This window comes from Dasypus novemcinctus, chromosome 4, assembly GCF_030445035.2.
Source record: "Dasypus novemcinctus isolate mDasNov1 chromosome 4, mDasNov1.1.hap2, whole genome shotgun sequence".
Lineage (NCBI taxonomy): Eukaryota > Metazoa > Chordata > Mammalia > Cingulata > Dasypodidae > Dasypus > Dasypus novemcinctus.
In genome coordinates, this window is record NC_080676.1 from 161733939 (window position 1) to 161761625 (window position 27687).

The 27687-nt window shown below is 42.1% G+C and overlaps 1 protein-coding gene across 2 annotated transcripts in view; it reads right to left on the bottom strand.

The window, feature by feature from the left end:
* The window catches only part of DSCAM (DS cell adhesion molecule), a 791503-nt gene that overhangs the window by 299259 nt on the left and 464557 nt on the right, over nt 1–27687 (bottom strand). The window lies entirely within an intron of this gene.

A 27687-nucleotide genomic window follows, 5' to 3' on the forward strand; every position in this document is an offset into this window, starting at 1 on the left:
TTCAATAAATGCACAAAAATGTTAGCCTATAAAGTAGAAGGATATGGCACAAACTTCCTGAGAAAGACTGGGTTCTTTTCTCATAGTAATAACCAATATTTACTGCTTTATTCTAAGACAAAGGACAATTCTTCCTATATTCATCATTTAGAGAACTCTGCCATTTTTTAAAGACACATAGATCACAAAAATGTTACATTAAAGAATATAAGAGGTTCCCATATACCCCACTCCCCACCCCCCCACCCCTACTACTCCCATATCAATAATCTCTTTCATCATTGTGGCACATTCATTGCATTTTGGAGCACCTCACACAGCATGGATTATAGTTTACATTGTAGTTTACACTCTCCCCCCATCCATTCAGTGGGTTATGGCAAGACATATAATGTCCAGCATTTGACCCTGCAATATCATTTAGGGCAACTCCAAGTCCAGAAAATGCCCCACATCATATCTCTTCTTCCCTCTTCCTGCCCTCAGCAATTACCTTGTCCACTGTCTCATCAGTGATACAATTCCTTCCATTGCTAGATTCATAATAGTGCTATAGTAGAATACCAATAAGTCCCCTCTAATCCATATTTTATTCCTCCATCCTGTGGACCCTGGGATAGTGATGTCCACTCCACCTCTAAATCAAGAAGGGGCTTAGATCCCACATGGCTGATGGATGCAATTCTCCTGCTTGCAGTTGTAGGCACTCTTGGTTCCCTGGTGTGGTGGCTGACCATCTTCACCTCCCTGTTAGCGGATCTGGTTAAGTCCAATGAGTAGAACTTGCAACTCTGCTGAGTCTCAGGGCCCAGCTGGCACATGGCCAATCCAGAGATTCAAGTCTCCTGAGTATACAGCAACACCAGTGCCAAACATAGGATCAAAAAAAGTGACAGAAGAGGCATGTGTAGAATGGTCACATCTGAGTCCATCTCCATCACATGCAGGAGCATGAATTCCAAAGTAAGGCCCACTGACAAGGCACTGAACTCGAACCATCTGCCATGACGGTAGAACCTGTGTGTCTCTGTAGTCCTCAGGAGCACTAGTACCTGGGCTGTATCTACTTTGGCTGTCTGCGATCCTGCTGAGATGTGCATAAGTGTGAACCCTCTGATAACCTCCCAACTCATTTTGAAGTCTTTTAGCCATATAAACTCATTTGTCTTTACCATTTCCCCCTTTTATTCAAGGTCTTTTTTTCTAGTTGCATTACTGGCTGGTGATAGGTAGTAATCCCTTGGAACCAGGGAGGCTCATCCCTGGGAGTCATGTCCCAAGCTGAGGGGAAGGTAACACATTTACATGCTGAGTTTGGCTTAGAGAGTGACCACATTTGAGCAGCATGGAGACTTTCAGGAGGTAACTCTTAGGCATCCTGCAGCTCTGGGTCTAGTTGAAATTTCAGACACACAGGCTCATAAGCATAGTCATCAGTATCAAGGGCCCATCATTGGACCATTCTTCTTCACTGGTCTTTGCCCTTGTACTTGGGGGATTATTGCTGTTCCATTGGGGAATATGACAGAGCTCCCCTGGCAAGGAACTCAGCACTCCCTCAGTTGTTTGTAATTCTAACTACTATGAAAATACCCAATGAATATCCAAACATTTTTATATACCCTATATACATGCCTTGGAGAACTCCTTCCCAACCATGTGTACCCTTTCAATAACACCCCACACCAGCATTCCTCCCCTGCCATAGTTGAACCCCTCTATGGTTCAATGCTTCTTCAAAAATGAAGCCTAATATATTGTCAAAATCAATTAGTAGGAAAATGACATAGTAATGATAGGTTTAAAATTAGAATACATACTAATTTAGAAAAACTAAAATAAAGTAAAAAATAAATTGGGGTATTAAAAAATGAAAAATATCATAAAGCTTTGTTTTTGATATTTTGCCTTTCATCACTGTAATAGGTATTGCCTTGTATGTACAGTGGCAAGGCAATTTCTTTCATTCTTTCTTCAGTGTCTACATCCTTTTTTTAAAATTTTGTCTTAAAAAAAGTTTTAGATCACAGTGAAGAAACATATACAATATAGGGGACTCCCATATTTCCAATTTCAAACCCTTTTCCCCCTTCCCCAGCAATGATCTTTTTATGTGTTCATGTTATATTTGCTGCAGCTGATGTGCAGATATTGAAATATAGCTACCAAACATGGTTCCATTTTTGTTTACATTATGGTTTATATTTTAAACTGTACACTTTTCTAAATTTTTAGTTACATTATAGTTTACATTTTAGACTATACACTTTTATAAATTTTTGGTGAAATTTAACATGTCCTATAACCATCATTGCATGATCTCGTGGAACACTTCCATTGCCCCCCAGTTACCCCTGCTTCCATTTATTCTATTCCACCTTTTCCCTCCCCTCAGGGCCCGCAGTGACAACCAAGCTTCACTGTTTGAAAGACCAGATTCACAGATACTTGCAACAGTGCTGAGGGCTTGACACACTAGACTGTCCTCCTGCACTGGGAGCCACCGATTCTCTTGAGAGACACCCTTTTCTCTGCTTTAGTCTAAGACCAAGGACAAGTCTCCCTATATTCATCATTTTAGAGAACACTGCCATTTTTAATCCCTAAATTTTAAAGTGACTATTCAAATAATAGTAACCACTATTTTTGCTTCAGGGAGAAAAAAGTCAAACCCAGCCATTTCCCCTGTCACACAGTGCACTCTCTGTGACCTGGGATTATTTTCCCTGTACAACAGGAGTTACAGCAAGATAAAAAATTAATGAAGTATCAAATTTGTTTTAAGAAGGATGAGGTCAGTTTTTGCCTTTCAAAATGAGAACTCTAAATATAATTTTTCTGTTCAATTATAATTTTATTATAAACCAAGTAAAGCAAAGAGTGATCTCAGAGACAATTGTTGCCCCTTCAGAGTGGACAACAGTCCTCTCTACCTGCCGTTCTTAGACTCCTTTCTATGGAATATGGAATGTTTCTATGAGCAGTATGATTCTACTTGAAAAATAATGTGATTTTGTCTTCTGGAAAAAGACTAAAATTTCTAAAACAATTAACTTCTTTTATTATTTGTTTTCCTTAGGTTCAGTTGAAACTTCCTTTGTTTTATTTTCATCAGAATTACAAGGAGCCTTGACTTCATTCTTCTGAGATCTAAGTATATAGGTTGCAAACATAGTTCCTGCTTTCTTTGGCCATTGCATGGCAATCCAAAATCTGTGAGGGATATGCTTTCCTCATAGATTGGTGGCTCAGAAAAAAGGAAAGTGGCTTATAACTTCTGGAACAAAGTAAGAGCAACGCAAAAGGAGATGGGCATGAAAGACTTCATTAAAGGACGTAAAACAATATGAACCTAATGTAAGCTTCTTAAGAAAACACATATTAATTATGATAGTGTAAATATCTTTAGGCACCATGTAAGTTTATCTTTTAAACAGTTCCATTTAGTTGCTTATTTTAAAAAATACATATATATATACTGTACATATGCTAAATAGAATAGCTGAAAACAAATTACCTAATGCTGAATAGTCTAGATATGTTTGCTTCATCCTCCCCCGGAAGGAAGTCAACTAAAAATACCTTTTAGCGCTTGTCATATGTCATCACATTCTCAGCATTTCTTATCAGTACGCATTGTATATAATGGAAACATTTTTTTCTCTTTCAATATATTTTGCATACTTATATAATACTTTAATAACCGGTTCCTTTAAAGTACAAAATGATAGACAGAAAAGAGTGACAAAAAAAGAGGATGTCTGTAATTCCTGTCACCTTTCTAACGTGGAGCATTTCCATCACATCTGACAAGCGTCGGCAGCCAATGTCTGTATGTAAAGCCTTCTGTGCACCGTTCTCCAGAAGCGTTTAGGAATGCGCAGGATGCGAGCGGCATGCCTCATTACCTGCTGATCCCTGCGAGGCCTCCACTCTCTAGGCACAACTAACTATACACTCAGATGCTGCTGTCAGACTAGCTTTTTAACTCACTCTGTGGGTTAATTTGTGTCTCCTCAAAATATGTGCTCAAGTCCTCGCCCCCATCCCATGAAAATGTGACCTTCTCAGGAAATAAGAGTCTTTGAAGAGGTGATAGTTAAGGCCAACCTGGACTGGGCGGCCGGGGTCCCATGTAACTGGTATGCTTACAAGAGGAGATGTGAACGCAGGTGCAGAGGGGTGCAAGACCACAGGCCCAGCAGCAGCTGTGAGCCAAGGCACACCCAGGGCTGCCACCGAGGCAGGGAGAGGCCAGGAACGGTCCTAGAGCCCGAGAGGGCATGGAGCCCTGCCCACACCCGATCCCATCTTCTGGCCTCCAGACCTCAGAGACCATAAATATCTGTTGCTTTAAGCCGTCCATTTTTTGGAATGTTTTTATGGAAACCCTGGGAAACTAATACGCCCTCCTATATAATGTGCTAAGAAGAACCTCTTAAGGCATGTTAGTTCGGAGGAACTTGGACCTTTCCGTCCTTCCACTAACATTTTCTGAGATGTTCTGAGGGACGGAGGATGACCTAGTTATTTTACTTTCTGAACCATCACTGCCTAACCCCTTATTTCTCCCTGAAGCGCAACTTGAAATTGCCCCGCATTTTCAAACGGAAAATAAAGATGGAGCTTTTAATTAAGAAAGGACCAAAGGCACCCTTTCGGCTCCAGAGGTGGGTAGACTTAGGGTGTGATAGAGGGGAAGGCAAAATAGTGAGAATGGAGATGTGCTGGCTCCATAGTAACAAGGAATCCTGCTAACTGCACCTTGTCACTGCACCTCACTTCCTGCCTTACATCATGCACTGGGTGGAATTGTGCTCTTAACCTTAATCCAGGTCCCTGTGCTATGAACCCGCTGTAAATAGGACTTCTGAAGATGCCATTTTCAGTTAAGGTGCGACCTGACAGAATGGGAGTGCGTTAACCCAGGTTACTGGAGGCCTTATCGAAAGGACCTGGAACTCACAGGAGCTGGGAAAGGCGAGGACTCAGCCAGCATGGGTGGCAGAAGTACAAGCCAAGGAGCCAGCAGCCAGCACGAGACCGCTACAGGTCTTCAGGGAGAAGGCATGGTCTTGCCTAGGCCTTGATTTAAAGTGTAAGCCTTTGAAACTGGGAGGGAACGAATTCCCATTGGGTGGTATTTGTCATAGCAGCCTGGCAAACTAAGACATATCACCAGATATATATATAGATATTTAAGGGAGTACAAGGATTGAACCTGGAACCTCGTACATGCCAAACAGGTGCTTCACCACTGAGCTGCAGATGCTCCCCTCACCATATATTTTTGTATCCTCACTTGGAATTTGTGGCTTGTTCACAGACTTAGAAAATGGAAAGTGTGTACTTTTAAATAGGTGAAGATACAAATTACTGGTATTATTAAGCTGAAAACACACAAACTCTCTTTCTCTTACACACAGCCTTGACTACTCAGAACCCACTGATAACACAAAATTGTAAAAAGCAACAGTTTCAAAGTATCATTATTTTCCTTGGAAAACTATTAGCATTTCAGATGGAAACATTTCTAAAACATAGTTAATTCTTTTTGCCATCTAAGACACTGAAAATCAGAGTCATTTTCTAAAACATAGTTAATTCTTTTTGCCATCTAAGACACTGACTAAGACAACTAAATAACGATGAACAGTAAGTGGGATTCAGGATCATCACTGTGGACAGCATGCTGCCCACAATCTGTCTTGGCCTCTCAAGGTGCACTGAGGTGCTGGGGATTTAAGTCCCTGAGGTTGCTTTTCAGCCGTTACGCTTCCTCCTTTTCTCCCAGGCTGTCAGGGTCACCCTCTGCTGCAAATATCCTTGTCTAGAGGTTTACAGTATAATGTATTCTGCTGAACAAGAGTTAGAAACTACACAAGCCAAGCCTGTCTGAACTCTGTACAGGCTGACCTCGGCGATATTGCGGGTTTGGTTCCAGACTACCACCGTAAAGTGAGTGTCACCATCAAGGGAGCCACACAGGTTTTTCGGTTTCCCAGGGCATATGAAAGTTATGTTTACATTAGACTGTAGTCTATTAATTGCTCGATGGTCTTATGTGTAAAAAACAATGTTCCTATCTTAATTAGGAATATTTAATTGCTAAACAAAGTTAGCCATCCTCCATACCTTCTGCAAGTCATAATTTTTTTTGCTGGTAGAGGGTCTCGCCTCGATGTTGATGGCTACTGACTGATCGGGGTGGTGGCTGCTGAAGGATGGGGTGTCTGTGGCAATTTTTAAAAACAAGACAACACAGAAGTTTGCTGCATCGGTTGACTCTTCCTATCACAAAAGATTTCTCTATAGAATGCGATGCTGTTCAGTAGCATTTTATCCACAGTATAAGTTCTTTCAAAATTGGAGTCAGTCCTCTCAAACCCTGCTGCTGCTTTGTCAACTAAGTTGATGTGATAGTCTAAATTCTTTGTTGACATTTCGACAATGTTCATGGCATCTTCACCAGAAATAGATTCCCTCTTAAGAAATCACTTTCTTTTTTCATCCACAACAAGCTTCTCCTCATCCATTAAAGTTTCATCATGAGATTGCAATGATTCATTCACATCTTCATGCTTCACTTCTAGTTCTAGTTCTCTTGCTATTGCTACCACATCTGCAGTTACTTCATCCACTGAGGTTTTGAATGCCTCAAAGTTATCCATGATGGTTGGAATCAACTTCATCCAAACTCCTGTAAATGTTAATATTTTAAACTCCTCCCATGAATCACAAATGTTCTTAATAGCATCTGGAAGAGGGAATACTTTCCAGAAGGTTTACAATTGACTTTGCTCAGATCTATTAGTGGAATCACTATCTATGGCAGCGAAAGGCTTGCAAAATATATTTCTTGCATAAGACTTGAAAGTTGAAATGACTCTCTGATCTATGGACAACAGAATGGATTTTGTGTTAGCAGACATGAAAACAACATTAATCCCATCCATCTCCACCAGAGCTCTTGGGTGACCAGGTGTATTATCAGGGAGCAGTAATATTTTGAAAGGAATATTTTTTTTCTTCTTAGAAGTAGGTTTCAACAATGGGTTTAAAATGTTCAGTAACCATGTTGTAAATAGCTCTGCTGTCATCCAGGCTTTGTTGGTCCATTTACAGAGCACAGGCAGTAGATTTAGCATCAACTCTTAAGGGTTCTGAGATTTTCAGCCCCTAACAAAAGAGTCATCCTTGTTTTTGAAGCATGTGAAGATCTGAAGGCAGGTTTTGACTATTATTCTCTAGCTATGAAAGTTCTAGATGGCATCTTCTTCCAGTAGAATGCTATTTTGTCTACATGGAAAATCTGTTGTTTAGTATAGCCACCTTAATCAGTTATCTTAGCTAGGTCTTCTGGATAATTGCTGAAGCTTCTACATCAGTACTTGCTGCTTCACCTTGTACTTTTATACTGTGGAGATGGCTTCTTTCCTTAAACCTCATGAACCAAATTCTGCTAGCTTCATACTTTTCTTCTGTAGCTTCTTCACCTCCCTCAACTTTCACACACTTGGACTAGGGCCTTGCTCTGGATTAGGTTTTGTTTTAAGGGAATGTGGTGGTTGGTTTGATATTCTATCCGCACCACTAAAACCTTCTCCATACCACCAATGAGGCTGTTTCACTTTCTTATCTTCCATGTGCTCACTGGAGTAGCACTTTAATTTCCTTCAAGAACTTTTCCTTTACATTTACAACTTTGCTGTTTGGTGCAAAATGCCTGGCTTTTGGCCAAACTCAGCTTTTGACCTTCCTCACTAAGCTTAATAATTTCTAGCTTTTGATTGAAAGTAACAAGACATGCAGCTCCTCCTTTCACTTGAACACACAGAGGCCACTGTAGGGTTGTTAACTGGCCTAATTTCAATATTGTTGTGTGTGATGGCTTGGCTAATGTGTCAACTCAGCCAGGAATTGGTGCACAGTTGACTGGTGAAGCAAGCACTGGGCTAATTGTAAACAAGGACATTTCATGGATTTAAAAAAAAAATTTACCCCCTCCCCCCCAACTTGCTGTTTTGTGCTTGTTGTCTGCGCTTTGTGTTAATTTATTGTGTGCTCTCTGTGTCTGCTTGTCTTCTCTTCCCGTCTTCTCTTTCAGGAGGCACTGGGAACCAATCCTGGGATTGAGTGGGAGAGGCACTCAATTGTTCGAGCCACCTCAGCTTCCTGGTTTTGTTTTGTCTCTCCCCCTTGTCACTTTTGTTATGCCAGCTCTTCATGCAGGCCAGCTCTCTGTGTGGGCCAGCTCTCCACACGGGCCAGCTTGTCTTCACTAGGGGGCCCCAGGAAACAAACCCAGGACCTTCCATATGGTAGATGGGAGCCCAATCACTTGGGCCATATCCACTTCCCGATTTCATGGACTTTAATCATCAGTGAGTTAATTGCATACATGGTTGGTTACATCTACAATTAACTGAGGAGACTGTCGTCAACAATGAGTGATGACTCATCCAATCAGTTGAAGGCCTTAAAAAGGAGAAGTAATTTCAGCACTCAGAGAGAATTCCCATCTCTACTTCAGACAGACAGCATCTCCTGGGGAACTCATCAAGGACCTTTATCAGAGCCCTGGTTTGCAGCCTGCCCTACAGAATTTGGATTTGTGCATCCCCACGCTCGTGTGAAACAATTTTATAAAATCTCATACTATTTACAGATATCTCTTGTTGGTTCTGCTTCCCTAGAACCCTGACTAACACATTGTGTCTCAGGGAATAAGGAGGATTGAGTGAAGGGTGAGAGATATGGGAATGGCTAGTCAGTGGAGCAGTCAGAACACACACACCATTTACTGATCAAGGTCACAGTCTTACAGGGGAGTAGTTTGTGGTGCCCCAAAAGTAACATCAAAGATCACTGGTCACAGATCACCATAACAGATACAATGATAATGAAAAAGGTTGAAATACTGCAAGAATTACCATAATATGACACAGAGACATGTAGTGAGCACAGGCTGTCGGAAAAGTGGCGCCAACAGACTTGCTCATCATGGGGTTGCTGCAAAACTCAATTTGTAAAGGATATAATATCTGCAAAGCATAATATAGCAAAGTGCAATAAAATGAGGTAAGCCTGTGTAAACTAAGAAAAGAAGGTCAACTACCACACCAGGGAGCCAAGAATGCCTACAACTGCAAGCAGGAGAATTGCATCCATCATCCATGTGGAATCTAAGCCCCTCTTGATGTAGAGGGGGACTGGACTTAACCATCTCAGGGTCCAGAGGAAGGAGGAATGGAGTATAGACTAGGGTGGACTTACTGGTGTTCTGCTGGGAAGCTATTGTGATTAGTAAGGGAAGAAATTGTAATATTGATGTGGAGAAAGTGGCCACAGTAGCTGCTGATAGTAGGGAGAGGGAAGAAGAGATATGATATGGGTGCGTTTTCAGGATTTGGAGTTGTCCTGGGTGGTGCAGCAGGGACAGATGCTGGACATTGTATGTTCTGCCATGGCCTATTGGGCGGAATGGGGGAGAGTGTAGACTACACTGGAGACCACTGTCCATATGGAGCAGCAGTGCTCCAAAATGTATTCACCAGGTGCAGTGAATGTGCCACGATGACGGAAGAGGTTGTTGATGTGGGAGGAGTGGGGTAGAGGGGGTGGGGGCTATATGGGGACCTCATATTTTTTTAATGTAACATTTAAAAGAAAATAATTTTAAAAAAGAAAATAGACTTTGGTGAGGGAGGTTAACTTATGCTTAACAGCCTGGTATCTGTTAGCTCCTACCCCAAATAAATACCCTTTATAAACCACCCCCCCCAAAAAAAAAAAAGAGTAAATGGATTCCAAGCAGTTTCTAGAGTGGCTCTCCAGTATTAGTCTACATGAACTTGCAAGTCAGTAACACCAAAATAAACCCTTAGCTTATGATATGGCTAAGCTCAGCCCAGTGAGATATTTGTATCTAGAAATAAAATCTACCAAAACACTGGGGCATTTTCACAATAGGAGAATATTTCAGGAGCATTTAAGGTAGAAATTCTATGGCCAGGAGGGTTTTTTTTTGTATGTTTTTTCTGCTGTGGGGGTATTTTGCAGTAGGTCATCCACAGAGGGTGGTGTTTCCAAGGTTCAGGCACAATACCTTTTTGGGTTTTCTGTATGATAGCATCTGTAACAGTTTTGTATAGATATGAATTCCAAAAATGAATACTGGATTATGTTTGTAAACTGTACTGTAACTGGGCATGATTAAATTATAATTAAGGCTTTGATTGGGCCACATCAGGAGGGTGTTAAGTCCCTGCCCCTTGGTGGGTAGGGACTCACAGATAAAAGACATGGCAAAGGACAGAGTCGGAGCTTTTTGATGTTGGAGTTTGATGCTGAAGTCTTAAGCAGGAGCCCCAGAAGGAATGCCCACAAAGGAAAGAGAAGCAAGCCCTGGGAAAAGAGGAACCCTGAGCCCAGAGAGAAGCAAGACCTGGGAGATGAGAAACCCAGGAAGCCTGAACCCTGGCAAACGTCAGCACCCACCTTGCTCCAGCCTGTGAAAATAGACTTTGATGACGGAAGCAACCTATGCTCTATGGCCTGGTATCTGTAACCTCCTATCCCCAATAAATACCCTTTATAAAACCAACCAATTTCTGGTATTTTGCATCAACACCCCTTTGGCAGACTAATACAGCATCAGACACAGAAATTAAATTTTACCCTGTGGGCAATTGAAGCTGAGCCTGACCTTTACAATCTGTGCTGTAGAAAAGAAGCATGAATGGCCTCCAGAAAGAAGCCTGTCAGAGCTGATTCTAGGAGGCCTCATGGGTCACCGGTAAGCAGGACAGCAGAGCCCGAAGCACTCATTTATTCGCCGGCACTGTGCTGGGCTCTGGGACTCCAAAAAGGAATGAAACTCAGCCCTGTCTTCAGGGAGCTTCCAATCTAAACAGATTAGACTTGTAGGGTTAGAAACATGACATCAAGGCAAGGGAAAACCGGGAAGAAGGAATCCAGACTGTCATCAGGGAAGCAGATTTAACTTTGTCTTGCCTAGACGAAGGATGTTACCAATTCACAGGGAGAATTGACGCTTATTGCCAAACCTGTATTTATCCTATGAATTACTCAAATATAAATAATTAACTTTATATGCTAAATTATCTGCTAATTAACCCACTTGTTCAAACTACTCAGCTAATACCTTCTTCTTGCCCTTATAAAGTACAAGCTTATTCCCTGGTACACTAGACATCTCTACCAGGTGGAGAAGCTGTACCCAGCTTGCAAAATTCCTCAGCATGGAGAAAAACATCTGAGGTGTGGAGTCAAGGGATCTGGGTTCCAAGCCTGGCACCGCACTTCCCAGCTGTGCAACCTCTGACAAGCCATTCAACCTCTCTAAACTTTGGATTGCTCATCTGTGAAAAAGAGATGCATAATTCCCTTCTCGTTCTATTGTTAAAGATTTGACTAATGGACAGATGCCATCTAGCAGATGGCCATACCCTAAAAAACGGTGTCTACAACAGCAAATGCAATTTAGGTTATTTGCACTCTACAACAGGATCAGATCTGCTTAAGCCAGACAGAGAAAAGCTCCTGGACACATAAATAAGAGAAGCTCTCTTTTCACTGTTTATTTGTTTACTTACTAGGGCCAGCCTCTTACAGCCTCGTCCATATCAAAGTGGAACTGATACGGACAAAGTTTACATCACAGATCTGCCACTTGCAGCTGGGCCAACACAGGTTTACTGAGTCTCTCTGATCCAGTGGCACATGCCAAAATGTTAATAGGGCATAGAAAAGTATAACAAGCCCACTGCGCACCTTTGTGCATCCTGGAGAGGAGCTCTGGACAGGTGGGTCATATAATACCTAGTCTTCAGAAATCCTTTCTGCAGTGGGAAAGGATATTCACAGAAACTCGGGAGATTTCTCATAGTTATCATTTTGTTTGAGGAACTAGCATACTGTTTTAAATATCTCATCGTAAGATACATATTCTAATTTTTTTTTCAAAATTAACCATGCCTCACCTCTCCTATTAACTCACCTAATAGCCAAGTCTTTCTGGCTTTACCTCCATCCATTTCTCTCACTCTCCAATGCCACTTCCCAGGTTGGAGGTCACTCCCTTCCTATCACTTCTGCTTCCATCCTAGCTCCTCTACAATCTTCTCTCCACTCAACACCCACAACGATCTTTTAAAAGGTGCATCAGGTCATTCCATGCCTGGCTTTCATTTTTGACAGCTTCCCACTGGACCAAACTGCCGACAGTGCCTTCCGATGCCCTCCATGGTTTGGGCTTGGAGTGTATCTCTTGCCTTAGTTTGCCTCCAGTCCTGGTTCCCTTCTTTTTATCACTCTGCCTGGAGGGCTCTGAGCCCTGAACTCTACCCGGCTGGCTCTTACCTGTGATTACCTAGGCACCTTTCCACCAATGACAACCCAATTTACCACGTCCACGGTGACTCAATTTCTCAGCACTCAGCTTGATTATTCTATTTAAAGGTACCCTGTGTATGTGTTTAATGATCAGTGTAAACTGTTCTCTTCCAACTAGAATATAAGCTCATGACAGCAGGGCTTGGCTGGTCTTGCTCAACATTTTATCCCAATACATAGGACAAAACTTGGTTCATCACAGGCTGTCCTAAAGTGTTTGCTCCATGTGTAGATGGAGAAACAATCTGTCACTATTTTTAGGGAAAATATCTCTTCTCAGATCTGGGTAAAAGGGAAGTTAAAATACCTTTTAAAGATTTTGATATGAGATTTCCTCATGTATAATACATAAAGGTGGAATGAATATAAAATATTCTTATATGAAAATGAGTATATTTTAATGTTAATTATCCTCTCATTATGTTCTGTAGCTTTGTACTGTGCAGCCAGGTTGTTAGATATTCAATGGAGGCAACATTATTTTCAGGAAGATGTTGAAAGCATATTTTATTTTTTACTTAGAAATAGATGCTAGGGGTTTGTTGCTATTGCCAGTGTAACTGAGTTAACAGTAATTAAAACAGATGGGTCTTCTAATAAGACACCAAATGGTAGCACAATACAATGAAACTTTTATCAGCTGTGCCTGGCACCTCCAATTGGCAGCCATGCTGTGCAATGAAACTGAGCTTCCTCCTAGGCAGTTTTCATAACAGCTTCTGAAAAATTAGAACTCAAGATTGAAGTCTAGGTCTAAGATCTAACATTAGAAAGGAAAGAGCCTCTGGATACATTCCATCTTTCTAGTTTGAAAGTTAACTTTGCATTAACTACAACAGAAGTGGAATACATTGGCCATTGCTGTAAAATGACCCGTTTCTCTCATTCCTGATGCAGGCTGGAAAGGAATTTTACACGCAGTGTGGTTCTGGGGTCTGTCCTGATCTGCCGAGTGATGGGTGGGCACCAACCCACGGGTTGATGCAGATGTGAAGGAGCGGCTGATATTTCTTGAGCAAATGAGTGTCCTGATAACGACACTCTCTCTGAAGGCTGCATATAAGAGTGAAACGAGGCCAGCTGAAGCAAGGACATCTGACCTGGGTGTGAACACAGATGACAATTAGAGCCAACAGGCAATGGGCACTCAGCATGGGCTGTCATCTCGCTAGATGCCATCTCAGTTTTCACCCATTTAGTTCTCGCACTGACATCAGGAGCCAGCACCATACCCATTCCCACGAGTTGATGGGTATGGCCAGCACGACACCCATTTCCAATTTTTCAGCCGAGAAAGACGAGGACCAGGCTTGCCCACTTTTTACAGCTGAAAGTGTCTGAGCCAGGACAGTGCTCTGCTGTTCTGGCTTCAAGGCCAAGCCCTCGCCGTCTACACTGCCCCAGCTCTGGGTCATGTCCCAAGTGCAAAAGAGCAGGGCCTGGGATCAGAGGGTGCGCGGCGGCAGTGGGGCAGCAGGGGCAAGGGCAGAAGCAGATGTAAGTTAAAGAATCGGCAGAACTGGGTTGAGGAGAAAAGCGTGCCAAGTGCTGAGTCAGGGTTTGCAGAATTGCAGGGGCATGGATAGGGCAAAGAAGTTGGGACGGGAACTCCATTTTGAGGGGTGGAGGAGTGCAGCTGTGAACAAGTGAATTACTTAGAGTTCATCCCAGAGGCTTAGGATAAAAATGAGGGCTGGAGAATGAGCTTTGGGGATCTGGCTATTCAGGTCCAGGAGCCTTCTATGGGAAAGAGGATTGAAACCCAGAGGCCCCACGGAGGGGACTGAAGGTAAAGGAGCAGCCAAAGGCACAGCAGGAGAGAGAGGGAGGGATAGGGGACCCAGCACTGTGGGGTGTTATGAGAGCAAGGGAGGACAGCACTTTCAGTTTAGTGCAAGCAATTTCAGCTGTGTCTTCTACTGTGTAACTGACACACACTACTTCATTTGTATAATGGGGCAATATTACCTTCTTGGGATGTGACTTTAAATAAGAATGTCGATGTAAGTGCCTGTCAGTGAAAGGCCCTCAACAATAGCTATAATATCTAATAAAACATAATGAGGGAAGTGGACTTGGCCCAATGGTGAGGGCATCCGTCTACCACATGGGAGGTCCGCGGTTCAAACCCCAGGCCTCCATGACCCGTGTGGAGCTGGCCCATGCACAGTGCTGATGCACGCAAGGAGTGCCCTGCCACGCAGGGGTGTCCCCGCATAGGGGAGCCCCACGCGCAAGGAGTGCGCCCTGTAAGGAGAGCCGCCCAGTGGGAAAGAAAGTGCAGCCTGCCCAGGAATGGCACCATACACAGGGAGAGCTGACACAGCAAGATGATGCGACAAAAAGAAACACAGATTCCCATGCCACTGACAACAACAGAAGCGGACAAAGAAGAACACGCATCAAATGGACACAGAGAGCAGACAACAGGGGGTTGGGGGGGAAGGGGAGAGAAATAAATAAAATATAAATCTTAAAAAAAAACATAATGAGGGGAGAGGATGGAGCACAAGTGGTTGAGTGCTTGTTATGTTTGAGGTCCTGGGTTCAATCCCTCGTACCTCCTAAAACACACACACACACACAACAGACAGACATTCCCTTTGCTTTAGCAAAAAAATACTATCTAGCTACATACAGTTAGAACTGTACAAAATAAACATAATGAACATATAGTATTTTACCAAAGGCATCAGAGAAGAAGTGGGTACATGGAAACTTACCAAATTCTAGGACTAGGCAACTTAATTTTGCAAGCTTGCCAATGCTCCACAAGTACAATTCATCACATTTCAATTTTTAAAAATTTATTGAAGCATATCACTCATACATAAACATACATAAACAATAAGTGTATAGTAATACTTGTGAACTTACAAAACAAACATAGATCACACCATACAAGACTCTTGCATCTCACCCTACCACCAATACCTTGCATTGTTGTTAAACATTTTTAACTAACGATTAAGGAACATTGTCAAAATATTACTACTAACCAAAGTATTTTTCCCCCAGCCCACCCGATTATTGTTATCTTTATATCATTTATATATGAACATACATAACAGTAAGTATATAGTAAAAGTTGTGAAGTTACAAAGCAAACATGCGTAACATCATACAGGGGTCCCATACATCAACCCTCCACCAACACCTTGCATTGTCACAAGACATCCATTACAAACTATGAAAGGATATTGTCAAAATCTTACTACTAATTATAGTCCTTATCTTACATTTGGTGTATTTTCCCCCCACCACCTTATTATTATTTTTTAAATATATATTTTTTGACAGAAGTTGTAAACTTATAAAACAATCATGCACATGTGCATTCCCAAACAACACCCCTCTATCAACACACCACACTGTGGTGGAACATTTGTTACAGGTAAGATAATATCATCAGATTGTTACCACATCCATAGTGTACATTTGGCACACATTTTCCATACTGCCTCAACATCAACATAGTACATCTTTGGCATAGATGCAAGAATATTATATTTATTACTGCTAACCACAGTCCATAGGTCACTCCAGCTGTATTTTTCCCATGCATCTCCACATTTTCACCATCCTGCAGTAGTGATGCACATTTGCTCTAGCTCACAAAGGATGCACTTGCATCTGGACCATCAACCACAATTCTCATCCACCTCTTGGTTTATGGTGCTATTCAGTTCCTAGATTATTCTCAAGCATTCTGTCAATTGGCATTTACATACCTAGACTACCATTTTCAGCCACATCCCCATTTAAAAACCAGCTGTTACTCCCTATGTGTTACCATCCACTCTATTCATTTCTACACTTCTACAGTAAAGCTAATTAAAATTTCTACATACATTAAAATCAGTAGTCCATCTCAATCCTCCTCTCTGTCCTTTAAGAATCCACCACCTACCACCAGGTCTTGAAGATATTTTCCTACAATTTCTTCTAGGAGATTTATGGTTTTTCCTTTTATTTTTAGGTTTTTGATCCATTTTGAATTGATTTTTGGATAAGGTGTGAAATAGGGGTACTCTTTCCTTCTTTTGACTATGAATATCCAGTTCTTTCAGCACTATTTGTTGAATGGACTGTTCTGCCTGAGTTGTGTGGATTTGACGGGCTAGTCAAAAGTCACTTGACCACACATGTAAGGGTCTGTTTCTGAACCATCAATTTGTTCCTTTGGTCTGTGTGTCTGTCTTTAGGCCAGTACCATGCTGTTTTTACCACTATAGCTACATGATACAATTTAAAGTCTGCAGATGAGAGTTTGCTTTTCATTTTTAAGAGGTTTCTGACTAATCAGGACCCTTGCCCTTCCAAATACATTTGATAATATGTTTTCAATTTTAAAAAATGCTGGTGGACTTTTTATCAGGATTGCATTGAATCTGTACATCAGTTTGAGTAGAATTGACATCTTAATGATGTTTAGTTTTCCAACTTGTGAGCATGGAATGTTCTTCTAGTTATTTAGGACTTTTTTGATTTCTTTCAACATTGAGTTGCAGTTTTCTGAAGACAAGTGCTTTACATCATTGGTTAAGTTTATTCCTGACTATGTGAGCTTTACCTGTTACATTTTATTTTCATCACTCCTTTGACACTTTTGGTTATTTTTATTGATATAATCTTCATTTCTAGATGCTCTTTCAGGCTTCTCGTTCTCCTGTCTTTTCTTTTCAGGCTCTAGCACACCCTTTAATATTTCCTGAAAATCTGGTCTCTTGGTTAGAAATTCTCTCAGTTTCTGTTTATCTCTGAATATTCTAAATTCACCCTTGCTTTTGAAAGACAGTCTTGTCAGATATAAGATTCTTGGCTGGAAGTTTCTCTCTTGCAGTATCTTAAATGTAACATACTACTGTCTTCTTTCCTCTATGGTTTCTGGTGAGGAACCAGATATTTTGTATCCTTTATATGTTATGCATTGCTTTTCTCTTGCTGTTCTCAGAATTCTTTGTCTTTGGCATTAGACATTCTGATTAGTATGTGTCTAGGAGTTGGTCTATTCAGATTTTTTCGGATGGGAGTACATTGTGCTTCTTGGACATGGATATCTATGTCCTTCAATAGGGCTGGGAAATTTTTTACCATTATTTCTTCAAGTATTCCTTCTTCCCCTTTTCCCTTCTCTTCTCCTTCTAGGACACCCATGGCATGTATGTTTGCATGTCATTTCCTGTCATTTAGTTCCCTGAGACCTTGTTCAATTTTTTCCCATCTTTTTCTCCATCTATTCTTTTGTATGTTCACTTTCAGAGATAATTCCCTCTAGCTCACCAATCTTTTCTTCTGCCTCAGTCCTCAAATTTGCTATTATATGATTCCAGTGTTTTAAAAATTTCATTTATTGCACCTTTCATTCCCACAAGATCTGCTATTTTTCTATGTATACTTTCAAATTCTTCTTTGTGCTTATCTGATGTCTTCTTAATACCCTTAATCTCTTTTGCCATCTCATTGAATTTATTATGGAGATTTGTTTGAACATCTATGATTAGTTGTCTCAACTCCTTTATGTCATCTGTAGGCTTATCTTGTACCTTTAACTCGGTGGAATCATCCTGTTTCTTGGTGTGGATTGTAATTTTTTGTTGGTGTCTTGACATCTGGCTTACTAGAGTATTTAATATGGGTACGGTTTTTCTCTTTAGTTTAGGGCTTCCTGCCTTTTTTCCCTTGTTGATTGTGCAGTAGGACCTAAGGATGTAGTTGGTGCTATAATCTGTGGAAGCTCAAGGCGACCTGATTGCCACAGGGACCAATGAAGCTTCTCCCAACTTTCTCCTTTGCCAGGGGTAGAGACAGAGTCACAGCTGTGTGAATAATCCAAGTCATGCAGGCCTAGATTGTCATTGCCCAGAGAGACTGATGAAGCTTCATGTCCCTTTCTCCCCTGCCTAGGGCATGGATGGAGCTGCAGCTGTGGGCAGCAATCTATGCAGTGAGGGTCCAAGATGACCTAGTTGCCCTGGTAGACTTCTGGCTATTCAGTCTGTGCTAGCCAAAGGTATCGGCAGTTAACTAAAAAGGCTCATGCAGGGTCTGCCTACTTCCTCCCTGCCAGAGGTGGGACTGAAGCCTAGGCTGGGGCTGCAGGCTGATCTGGGTAAAAGAAACCAGTTCCTTCTGTCACTGTGATTTGCAATCCTGGCTTCCCCTCAGGCTGGGGGTGGAGTCAAAATGGTGGCCACTGGCCTCTCTCAGACCTGGACAGTTTCATACTCTAGCTGTTCCTGGGGTTATACCTTAGCCAGCTGAATTCATCAATCAGTAGCTGAAATCAGTGGCCAACGGTCTCCTCCTCCCCTGTTTTTGGTAAGTGGAGCTTCCAATTCCAGCCAAAGAATAGCTCTTGAGGTGGCTCGTGCCACAAGAGTAGAATGATCATTGGCCTCTGTGGCTTGTCCAGTAACTTCCCAGAGAGGCTGGTGCAGGTCCCTGGAGCTTCCTCCCTGCTGGAGGTGGCACTAGGCTAGACCTGCAATCTGATCTGGAAGGAAAGAAGCCAGTCCCCACTAGCCTTGGGATTTTCAGTTTGCCTTTCTCCCCTTCGTGCCAGGCATGGAGTTCAGATGGCAGATTCTGGCCTCTTTCTGACTTGGACAAGCTCAAATTTCAGCTCTTCTCAGGATTGTACTTTATAGCCTACTGAACTTACTCATCAGTGGCTGAAGTTGTCTCTTCCTCCCCCATTTTTGGGAAGTGGAGTTTCCAATTCCAGCCACAAAACAGGTCCTGAGGTGGCTGGTGCCTCCAGTGGAGATTGGGCGCCAGCCTCCGGGGCATGGAGCCTCTACTTAGGAGTCTCCTCCACTGCCATCTTGCTGGTTGTCTCTCACATTTCAATTTTTGAACGGAATTTATTTGGAGCTCAGCCAAATAAATACAAATGAAAATGAGAAGATTTCTTCACACAGGAGATTAGAAAATAAAGTTAAAGCATTTGATAGAGGTGGCGAGAAATTAACAACTACCTCTTTCTTTCCCGGCAGAGTAAATTGACTGCTTATTTGAAATGTAAGAATTGTATACATTTTGGCCCAGCTAGTCCCCTTCAGTGAGTGCTCGCACATGTGCACATGATATACACACAGAAAATGCACTACAGCCATGTTTAGACGACGAACAATGATACATAAACCTAAATGCCAATCAAGGGGTGACTAAATAAATACATTAGGGTACATTCATACTATGCAGCCATTTCAAAGATGGTAATGTAGCTCTATACATACTCCAAGGAGACGTCTTCAAGTTATAATGTAACGTGAAGACAGGACAATGTATGGTGTTATGCACAACAGGCAGCATACTTATGTGTGTATGTATAAACTGAATCATATAAATGCAGAGAGAGGAAGGGGTCAGCAGGTAGCCATCAAAACGTTACCTACAGATATCTGTGAGTCAGGAGTGGAGAGAGGAGGGGAAGAGGGAATTCTATTTTGCAATTCATATTCAAATGCATTTAAATATCTTCTAAGGAGAGGGCATTGGTGCACTCCTTGTGTAGTTGAGCCTTCTCTGAAAAAGGAGACAGTGGGTGGTGAGCATGTGGAAGCAGAACCATAGGCAAATTCACCGGAGCAGCTTGGCAGAGAGGAAGGAGGTGCTTTCGGCACCTCCTGGTCTTTGTCACCCTCCCCCCGTCCCCAAATACCTAACCTTGAAGTCTAAGCCACCGTGCAGCCACCCCCCCCTTTTCATCCTGATCTAATTGGATGACACACAATTTCACGCCTAATTGTACTCAATCTAGTTGGCATGTGTGTTTGCTCCTCTCTGAAGACAGAGGAATCCCTCTTGCTTGCAGCCCTCACCTGCTGTGTCCCTTCCCCCCTGCATGGTGCTCGATTAAATGCTTGTTTGAGTGTGGATGATGTCCCTATTTCAAGTTTTTCCTGAAAATGGGCTGGATACAACAGGTGTCTAAGGCATTGTTAAGAGTGGCATCGTGTCCCCCAAAAGGTTACGTTGAAGTCCTGACCTTATTTGGAAATTGGAATTGGAATCAGTCCTTGCAATAGGAATTAGTTAAAAGGTGGGCATTCTGGAGTAGGCTGGGCCCTTAATCCAATAGGATTGATGTCCTAATAGAAGAGGAAATGTGGAGAGAGACACAGAGAGACACAGGGAGACATGGAGAGAAGGTGGTCATGGATTGACGGGGCAGCGAGCAGGCTATGCCACAGGCCAAGGAACCCAAAGGTTCTGGGCACTGCCAGAAGCCAGGAAGGGAGACTGGGACAGATGCCTCCCTATACACTTCCAATACCTTATTTCAAACACCCAGCCTCAGGGACTATGAGGCAACACATTTCTGTTGTTTTCAGCTTGAGATACTTTGTTAGGGCAGCCAAGAAAACTAAGGCAGGCATCTGATTGAGGGGACATTTTTTGTGGGGTCCTGTTTTGTTATGAAACAATCATCAGGGTATCCAAAGAATGGTGAAGTCCTGGCTTGCACCTGCCACTGGCTGGAAGAAATCATTTGACCAGAAATGCTTACATGGGGCATGAGGAATAAACTAGAAAGCCTGGTCTGAGTTTGATAAATAAGGAAGGATTTGGCATATATACATTTAAATTCTCTCAAAGCAATTTGCCTAAGACATTTTTCTTATGTAAATATAATCCCTTCTGTGAAATTTTCCTGCAGTTAAATGAGGCTCAATTAGACACTACTAATTTAAGCCTGCACACTGCATTCCAACTGTATACCTAATTACCCTATTAGGTTGTTAATGATGAGATCTTGGCTCTTGAGCGGATATTTGTGCCTGTCATTAATCCTTGCTCTTGTTAGATTTCTAGTTATTTAAAAAATAAGTCCTTAAAAATAGAATTTTATACTTAAAGGAATTATTTAAAATTTTTTTTAAAAAACCAAAGAATGTTATAAAGCTTGAACTGTATTTATTCATTTGTATAATAACAGGAAAGTTTTATCCACTGATGTCTATCTAGGAGCATATATTTTAGGGGTGGTGAGAGATAGACTACGTGGAGAAACATTAAGAATTGCCATCTGTGATACATGCTCTTAAGAGAATTAGGAAATGGAGGCTGAGCTTGGATTAACAGGGGGCATTTAAGCAGGAGGATGAAGAGAAGGGTCTCTGAGGAGGCTGCGTTTCAGATGAGACACAGAGGATAAGAAGGACCACCGGGGAAGGAGGTGGGCTAAGAACGAGGTAGAAGGGAGGGCATGTACAAAAGTCCTGAGGGGGACAATCCGTGGTGTTTTAAAGGAACTGAAATAAGGTTGATCTTGAAATTAGAACTGACAAGATGTGGAGGTATCAGGAAATAGAACTGGCTTACACACTGGGGTAAGAGAGAGGGGATGAGGTCAAGGGCGACTCCCGTTTTGAGCTTCTGGACCGGCTGAATGGGCGGAGGCAGCACCTTTACTGGGCGAGAGAAGCCTTGAAGTGGGGGAAGTGGGGCACCGGGTGTCCAGGGCAGCCCTGTTCTGGCCTTCTGGGAGTTAAATGTGGCCTCTAATAGAGACATAGAAAATCACAATATAGCAGGAGAAGCATAGAGAGATTGAGACGTAAGGAATTTTCTTGTTTATCTGTTTTTTGCTTATTATTATTATTGAAACAATGAAAATGCTCTAATAATGATTGAAATAATGAAAGCACAACTTTGTGGTTAGACCAGATACCATTGATTATACACTTTGAATGCACTGTAGGTTTTATTAATATGTATCAATAAAATTGATTTGTTTAAAAATTATATCATTAGGTCTGTTTACTACATCAGTTTTACTACCATTCAGAAGAGGCCCATAGACATTACTTCCTGACCCATGAGATTTCTGCATTTTGAGGCTGAAAGGGAGAGTGTATTTCATGTTGATCATCTGTTCCTGTAGTGACTGTGCTATGTTTCACTGATTGAAAAAGCAACAAGTTCAAAAACGACAAAAAGTGAAGGAAGAACAGAGTGTGGCACTTGGACCCACAGTAATTGTGCCTACCAGGTCTAACTACTTTATGGACCCAAATAGAAGGGAAGGCGATGGTTTATTGGTGGAACACAGTGAAACTGAAAATTAAATGTAAAATTTGTATGTGTTCTGCAGATAACATAAGGCTATGAAAAATAATTTAGAAAATCAGGAACCATTAAGAATGCAAATTAGACCTTATGTTGTGGTCACCAGATATGATAGGGCAATGGTTTTTCACACTGTGAGTAGCAATCCATTAGTGAAATTGATTGTGAAATCAATTTCATGGATTGTAACTTTATTTTTAAAAAATTAATTTGAATATTATAAAACATATTGGTTTGCATCACAATAGTGGAAGTAAGTATTTTGTGAAGCTTTTATTTTATTTCACATGTGTTTAATTAGGATTGTGTATGTGTTTACACATTTAGGTGCACATGTTAAAATTTTTTACTATGTATTTCTAACTGTGCCACAATCAAAAGTACTTGAGGATTGTTCCTAGACATCTAGCTGCATTTTTATTTTGTTGTTTTTTTGTTTGTTTGTTTGTTTCGAGGTGTATATATGCTGGTATATTTGGGATTCTTAAAGTCCTCTCCTTAAACATGCAAAATGACAGGTCTCTAAGGCCACAGGTTTAGCTGCATTTATAATGGCAGCAGCAGAGGAAGCAGCTAACATTTTTCAAGTAATAAGATTTGAAGGTCTTAGATGAGTTTGTTTCCTCAGAAAGTATGAAGATGTCTAAGGGAATTGCAATGAGCTTATTGAGCCTTCACACAAATACATATGTAAATATGTACTTTCAAAAATATCAAGGATAGAGACCATCTCTTACTGCCTCCCCCCACCCCTTCCCCAGCACCTCTTGGCTTTAAATGGCCTGACCCCGTAAGGTTGGGTAGAACCGTGAGAGGGCTTTGAGATGAGCTCCCGCGTCAGTCTTCCACTATGAGAGTAACTCAATTCCCTTAAACGGCTTCCCCAAAGCTGTCTTACCAGGAAACCCAGTGCAGACCTGCATCTTTCCCTGCAAAACATTGTTAGTAAAATTTTATAGCAATTGCCCACAATTTACTGAACTAGTAATGGGGTCAAGTCTAAGTCCTTAATTGTAGGGAAAGAAAACACACCCCAAAGTAAAAGGACAAACCATTACAAGGCAAAATGAAACAGCACCAGTGGATATACATTAAGTGCTGAGATAAGGAGAGATTGAAAAATAATGTATCTGCATTGAATTGGCGTGGGATGGGAACTGCTGTTGGCAGGCAGACAGATTAGAGGGCACACGGAAATGACATTAGAACACGTAGTGAGATTTCTTTCCTCCCCACCAGTTTCCCTCAATCCTTCTGATTCTTTCAAGGGGAAAGCCACAGGTGGATACCCTTTATCTCCCTACCTCCCAATGTGCCTATCCTTCCCTCCTCACTGCCCCTCCAAGAGAATTTTTGATACATTTTTGGGGAAATAAGATATCTCTAGGACCTCTCTAAGATTTGCTCATCTCCTCCCTTCCCTCTTTTTTTAAAACAAAGGAAACATAAACCACAGGCTTAAAGCCATTGTAAGGCAATAGTATTAGGCCGAAATTTAATATTATTATTTTCCTTTCATTGTATTTGTACTTGCAGTTACTTCCTATTTTTGCCCAGTGAGTAATTCTTATTTTTCATTTAAGGGAAGAGGTGTACCACATGAGAAAAGAACTGTATCATTTTCCTACTTTATATAGACAGGAGTCAGGGGAATACATGTAGGAATGAATATTGAGAGTGTGGATAATGGTGGAAGGAAAATAAGTTAGATCAGGCTGAATTTATTGATATGGGCATGCTAAACAGGGGTTCTGTTTTCAGTGTGGTAGCTTGAGCGGTTAGAAAGGTCACCAACAGCTTGGGTGGTTGGCTGAAGCACGGACCAAAGGTGGTTGACATTCCCTGAGCTTAAAATGACAGAACTGCCTTGGCACAGTATGGATGAGGGGTTCCAAAGGCTTAGAGAGCTGGAATGTTAGAGTGGATTTATGATGTCAGACCTGCTCACCCACCCTAGGAATGTCCAGAGGACCCATCTTTCACCAGGACTGTGAAGAATGAATTTGTAAGACTAACTCAATCATTCCTAAAGAGCTCTGGGGTCTTCTTCCTTGTTGGTCAGATTTTACTGTGGAAACTGCTGACCAAACTTGGATCTTTAAACACAATGGAGATGACTGGATCTCAGGTTGGCAGAAGCCAAGTGGCAGCACTTAATCACCAAGGCAAGGTGGGCATGGCTACCACAAAGAACAGCAGGCTCAAAGCACTAATCAAAATCATCTTACTTACAGAGAACAATGGCATTGGCCAATAACCTAAAAAAGTAGATGGGCAGTCCACTAAATTCCTACTTGATCTGTACAAGCAGAACAGTTTCAGATCCAGTGAACAAAAGTCTAACATGAATCACAGAAACAGAGAGTCATGTCTCAGTCAATTTCCAGATGTGAGACACTGTACAGACCCAGAGTCCCTCGAATAAAGGGATGGCAGAGGACCGTTAGGGAAGGACCCTGCTACACCACCAAACATGTACACTGTTAATCTTCCTTCCAGCCTTCCCCAAAGAGACCCACAGTCATTTGTCAGGGTAACTGTGCATTGGGAAAAGGAAATGACCAGACATTTGGGGGATTATTAGACATTGGCTCAGAAGTGACATAAATTCCAGGAGACCTAAGATGTCACTGTGGTCCACCAGTCAGAGGTCTTATGGAGGTGAGATGATTGATGGAGATTCACACAGGTCCACTGGGTCCCCAGACCCAGTCTGTGGTTATTCCCCAGTTCCAGAATGCATAATTGGAATAGGCATACTCAACAACTGGCAGAGTCTCCACATTGGTTCCCTGACTTGAGTGTGGGCTATTATGGTAGGAAAGGTCAAGTGGAAGCCACTAGAACTGTCCCTATCTAGCAAAATAGTAAATGAAAAGCAATACCCCATTCCTGTTGGGACTGCAGAGATTACTGCCACCATCAAGGACTTGAAGGATGCAGGGGTGGTGATTCTCACCACATCCCCATTCAATGCTTCTATTTGGACTGTGCAGAAAACAGATAGATCTTGGAGGATGACCGTAGATTATTGTAAACTTAACCAGGTGGTGTCTCCAATTGCAACTTCTGTTCCAGATGTCGTATCGTTGCTTAAGCAAATCAACTCATCTCCTGATACCCGGTATGCAGCTATTTATCTAGCAAAAACTTTCTTCTCAATTCCTCTCAGTAAAGATCACCAAAAAGTTTGCTTTCAGCTGGCAAGGCCAGCAATACCTTAGAGGTGTATCAACTCTCCAGCCCTATATCATAATCTAGTCCTCAGGAAACTTGATTGTCTCTTCCTTCCACAAGACATCGAGTCCTTTGGTTACAGTGAGCATGGAGCAGTAACTACTCTAGACTTATTGGTAAGGTATTTGCTTGTCAGGCGAGGGATACAAATCCCACCAAATTCAGGGTTCTTGCACCTCAGTGAAATTTCTATGTGTCAAGTAGTGTGGGGCATATGGAGATATCCCTTCTAAGGTGAGGGATAAACATTTGTAGGAACATCTGACCCCTCTTAAACCAAAAGGAGGCATAACACATAGTTGGTTTTGGAGATAAAATATTCCTCATTTGGGTGTGCTACTGTGGCCCATTTACTAAGTGATAGGAAAAGCTGCTAGTTTTCAGTGGGGACCAACAGATCCAGGCTGCTATGCAAGCTCCTCTGCCATATAATCCAGCAGTTCCAGTGGTGCTGGAAGTTTCAGCAACAAATAAGTGATGCTGTCTGTAGGCTCTTGCAGGCCCCTATAGGAATCATAGTACAGACTCATAGGATTTTGGCGCAAAGCTCTGCCTTCTGCTATTCTTTTGAGTAACAGTTTTTGTCCTGCTATTGAGCCTTAGTAGAGACAGAATGCTTAGCCACAGGCCACCAAATTACTGAGAACTGAGCTGCCAATCATGAACTCGGTGTTTCCTGACCCACAAAGCCATAGGTTGGACATGCACAGCAGCAGTTCATCATAAGATGGGAGTGGTATGTATGAGATATACTCAAGCAGGCCCTGGAGGCACAAGTAAGTTACATGAGAAAGTGGCTCAAATGCCCATGCCCCCTCTCCTGCCACATTACATTCTCCTTTCCAGCCCACAGCTTTGGCCTCTTGGGGAGTCCCTTACATTCAGTTGACTGAGGATGAGAAAATTTGGGCCTGGTTTATAGATGGTTCTGCATGACATACAGGTACCACCCAAAAATGGACAGCTGTAGCACTACAGCCCCTTCCTGAGATGTCCCTGAAGGACAGTGGTGAAGGAAAATCCTCCCAGTGGGCAGAACTTCAAGCAGTATATCTGGTTATTCATTTTGCTTATAAGGAGAAATGGCTGGCAGTGCATTTGTATGCTGATTCATGGTCTGTGGCCAATGGCTTGGCTGGATGGTCAGGGACTTGGAAGGAACATGATTGGAAAATTGGTTACAAAGAAGTCTGGGAGAGAGAGATGTGGATAGACCTTTCTGAGTGGATAAAAATCATGAAGATATTCATGTCCCATGTGAATGCTTACTAGAGGGTGACTTCAGCAGAGGAGAATTTTAATAGTCAGTGGATAGGATGGCCCATTTTGTGGCTACTAGTTGACTTTTCTTGAGCCACTCCTGTCATTGCCCGAAGGGGTCATGAACAGAGTGTCCATGATGGTAAAAACAGAGGTTATGGAGGGCTCAGCAGCATGGACTTGCACTCACCAAGGCTGACCTGGCTCCAGCCCATGCTGAGTGTCCCATCTGCCAGCAGCAGAGACTGATGTTCAGTCCCCAGTATGGCACCATCACCCAATGTAATCAGCACCTGATTACATCTACCATCAGCTAAGGAGAGTGCCTTCAACAGTGAGAGAAGTATCATCCAATCAACTGAAGGCCTTAATATAAGAACTGCTATTTCAGCTGTCAGAAAGGAGGATTTCCATCTCTACTTTACCCAGCCAGCTTCCCTTGGGATATTCATTGAAGACCTTCACCAGAGTTCCCAGCCTATAGCCTGCCCAGTGGAATTTACACTCGCCCATCCCCACAATTGTGTGAATCAATTCCTATAATAAATCTCATTTTGTTTATATATATATATATTTCCTGTAGGTTCCGTTTGAACCCTGACCAATATAACTTGTGCCCTTACAAGAAGAGGGAACATAAACCCCGGAGCGAAAGTCATGTGAAATTGGTGGCAGAGATTGGGGTGATTAGCCTTG